General features: G+C 48.6%; 1 pseudogene; it reads right to left on the bottom strand.

Annotated features, from left to right (window-relative positions):
• Window positions 1-258: 258 nt before the first annotated feature.
• Window positions 259-376, bottom strand: LOC126261092 (5S ribosomal RNA; annotated as a pseudogene).
• Between the last annotated feature and the right edge of the window lie 3,158 nt (window positions 377-3,534).

Genomic DNA, 3,534 nt, shown 5'->3' with positions numbered 1-3,534 from the left:
GAAATTACAAGTGTGTGGCATTTACCATAAAAATTTTAAAATTAAGTGCATAAAAAAGCACTCCGTTTTCAGGCCACGAGTGGCCTACCGGGACCATCCGACCGCCGCGTCATCCTCAGGGGAGGATGCGGATAGGAGGGGCGTGGGGTCAGCACACCGCTCTCCCGGTCGTTATGATGGTATTCTTGACCGAAGCCGCTACTATTCGGTCGAGTAGCTCCTCAATTGGCATCACGGGGCTGAGTACACTCCGAAAAATGGCAACAGCGCACGGCCGCCTGGATGGTCACCCATCCAAGTGCCGACCACGCCCGACAGCGATTAACTTCAGTGATCTCACGGGAACCGGTGTATCCACTGCGGCAAGGCCGTTGCCTCTAAAATTAAGTGCATATTGGTTTTAATTATTCTCATATGCATTATGCCTTTTCTATTAGTAAAGGAATTTTAAGATGACTGGTTAGGTAGAAACTGATTCCAAGGTAATACAGGGTGATTCAAAAAGAATACCACAACTTTAAAAATGTGTATTTAATGAAAGAAACATAATATAACCTTCTGTTATACATCATTACAAAGAGTATTTAACAAGGTTTTTTTCACTCAAAAACAAGTTCAGAGATGTTCAATGTGGCCCCCTCCAGACACACGAGCAATATCAACCCGATACTCCAACTCGTTCCACACTCTCTGTAGCATATCAGGCGTAACAGTTTGGATAGCTGCTGTTATTTCTCGTTTCAAACCATCAATGGTGGCTGGGAGAGGTGGCCGAAACACCATATCCTTAACATACCCCCATAAGAAAAAATCGCAGGGGGTAAGATCAGGGCTTCTTGGAGGCCAGTGATGAAGTGCTCTGTCACGGGCTGCGTGGCGGCCGATCCATCGCCTCGGGTAGTTGACGTTCAGGTTTCATAACTAACCTTTTTCGTAGGACTCTCCATACAGTTGATTGTGGAATTTGCAGCTCTCTGCAAGCTCTGCGAGTCGATTTTCCTGGGCTGGGAACAAATGCTTGCTGGATGCGTGCTACATTTTCATCACTCGTTCTCGGCCGTCCAGAACTTTTCCCTTTGCACAAACACCCATTCTCTGTAAACTGTTTATACCAACGTTTAATACACCACCTGTCAGGAGGTTTAACACCATACTTCGTTCGAAATACACGCTGAACAACTGTCGTCGATTCACTTCTGCCGTACTCAATAACACAAAAAGCTTTCTGTTGAGCGGTCGCCATCTTAGCATCAACTGACGCTGACGCCTAGTCAACAGCGCCTCAAGCGAACAAATGTACAACTAAATGAAACTTTATAGCTCCCTTAATTCGCCGACAGATAGTGCTTAGCTCTGCCTTTTGTCGTTGCAGAGTTTTAAATTCCTAAAGTTGTGGTATTCTTTTTGAATCACCCTGTATAATACTTTCAACAGCATGGGATGATTATTTTGCAAGCAAAAGTCTTTCATTGAAGCTGCGCCGCACAATTTTAAGAGTCTTAATGTGAGCGGTTTTGAAACCGCCTTTGTATCTAATATTTGTGTTAATTTTGTTGGAAGTGTTATTAATCCAACTGTGTGGTATGAACACCTGCCAGCTGGCAATCAAATGTTACACGTAGGTTACGGCGACGACAGGAGCTACGTGGCAGGTTCCCACTCAGAAGGGCCTGGCACCATAGGGGCAAAATACAGTCTGTTAACGAACGTCCTAGTGTTTTTACGAACTGTTTTCAAACTCTTCTTCACCCCTCAGAAAATTTCACGTTACAGGCCAGGGGGTAATTACCCGCACGTTAGCAAGGTGGGAAGCACTGCTGGAAGAGGACAATCGCGGAAAGGAATCCGCCGGCGGCAGCTGCGGTCGAGGAAACTGGAGCAGCGAAGCGGGGGCGGTAACTGGGTGCCGGAGTTGGGTGACTCGGGGGCGGCGCGTACCAGGGATGGTTAACTCCGGAGGCATTCCGGACCGGCTGCCTGCTGCTGGCTGCGTGCTGTACGCTGCAGGCTGTAGGCTGGCGCCGAGGTGCCGCGTCAAAGGCCTCCACCGCCGCCGCCGCCGCCACCGCAGCAGCCGCCCCCGTGGCCCGGGGCGCCTCGCCTAGCTAGCCGGCCTCTTTGAAGGCCGCCCTCAAAGAAGGACCGCCGCAAACAGCCCGGGGACTGGCGAGGCGCTCCGGAACTCGCCTCCTTCTTCGACCTCCCCCACCCCTCCAACCAGCCCCCGCCGCCACTACCACCGCCAGATGAACAAGTAGCGCTCGAGACTTGCTGCCGCTTTGTTTGCTCTCCGGTTCGGCGCAGCAGACTGTTCCGGTGGGCGGGTGCCGAGCTCGAACGGAAAGTGTCCGGAAGTACCCCGAGGAAATCGGGGACGAAGTTGATTTTGTCGTTCAGAGGCTGCTGTTTACGAAGACAAGTTCAGGGCCCGTGGACTACTGAATAGCTGACTACTTTAAATACACAAACGTCTGTGCCCACTCACTTTTATTAGGTTGGTGCGTAAGTTAGTAGGTTTCTATTTTGCGTGTTGATATTCCGGTTGCTATAAGTTTATCTGTCGACTGACTTTTTAATTTGTAGTTCACTGCTGCTATTTGAATTTACATATTGTCATTCGGTCATTTGGAGATAATAAGTGTAGCTGTGGACGCCAGAAAATGGAGTTCCAAGTGAAGAAATCGATACATTTCAAAATGGTTCAAATGGCTCTGAGCACTATGCGACTTAACTTCTGAGGTCATCAGTCGCCTAGAACTTAGAACTAATTAAACCTAACTAACCTAAGGACATCACACACATCCATGCCCGAGGCAGGAGTCGAACCTGCGACCGTAGCGGTCACGCGGTTCCAGACTGAAGCGCCTTTAACCGCACGGCCACACCGGCCGGCGATACATTTCCAACACATTCTTCTATTTGAGTTCAATAGAGGGGTGGCAGCAGCCGAGGCAGCCAGAAATATTTGTGCTGTGTATGGGGATAGTGTCATTGGACAGAGCACGGCAAGAACATTGTTTTCTCCGAGGTTCATTTTGACAATAGTGAGTCCCCGCGTTCAGGAAAAGCTTCAAGGGTTTGATGAAGATAATCCACAATGATCCACGTCAGTGCACGCGCGAACTGACAAATGTGATGAAATGTGATCATTCCACCATTGTGGGATATTTACACGTAATGGGGAAGGTTCAAAAATCTGGTTTATGGGTACCGCTTGCGCTAAGCCAAAATTACCAGCATGTGCATCTCTACTTGCTCATCATGAATTGGCTCGTGAGACACACCGATCATTCCTGTTCTGTATCGTTACTGGTGACGAGAAATGGTTTCGTTGTGTTAACACAAGGAAAGAAAAGGTTGAACTGAAACAGAACAGCAATTCCCCATGCAAAGACCTGCGTACATCCACAAAGGATAATGCTACGCATCTGGTGGAACGAAGATGATCTACTGTACTGCGAATTGCATCTCCGAAGTGGAACCATCACTACTGACATTTATTGGCAACCACTGAGACGACTTTCAGGCGCATCC

Source organism: Schistocerca nitens, chromosome 5 (genome assembly GCF_023898315.1).
Source record: "Schistocerca nitens isolate TAMUIC-IGC-003100 chromosome 5, iqSchNite1.1, whole genome shotgun sequence".
NCBI lineage: Eukaryota > Metazoa > Arthropoda > Insecta > Orthoptera > Acrididae > Schistocerca > Schistocerca nitens.
Note: the sequence above shows the minus strand (reverse complement) of the source record. Positions and strands in the feature narration are given on the sequence as shown.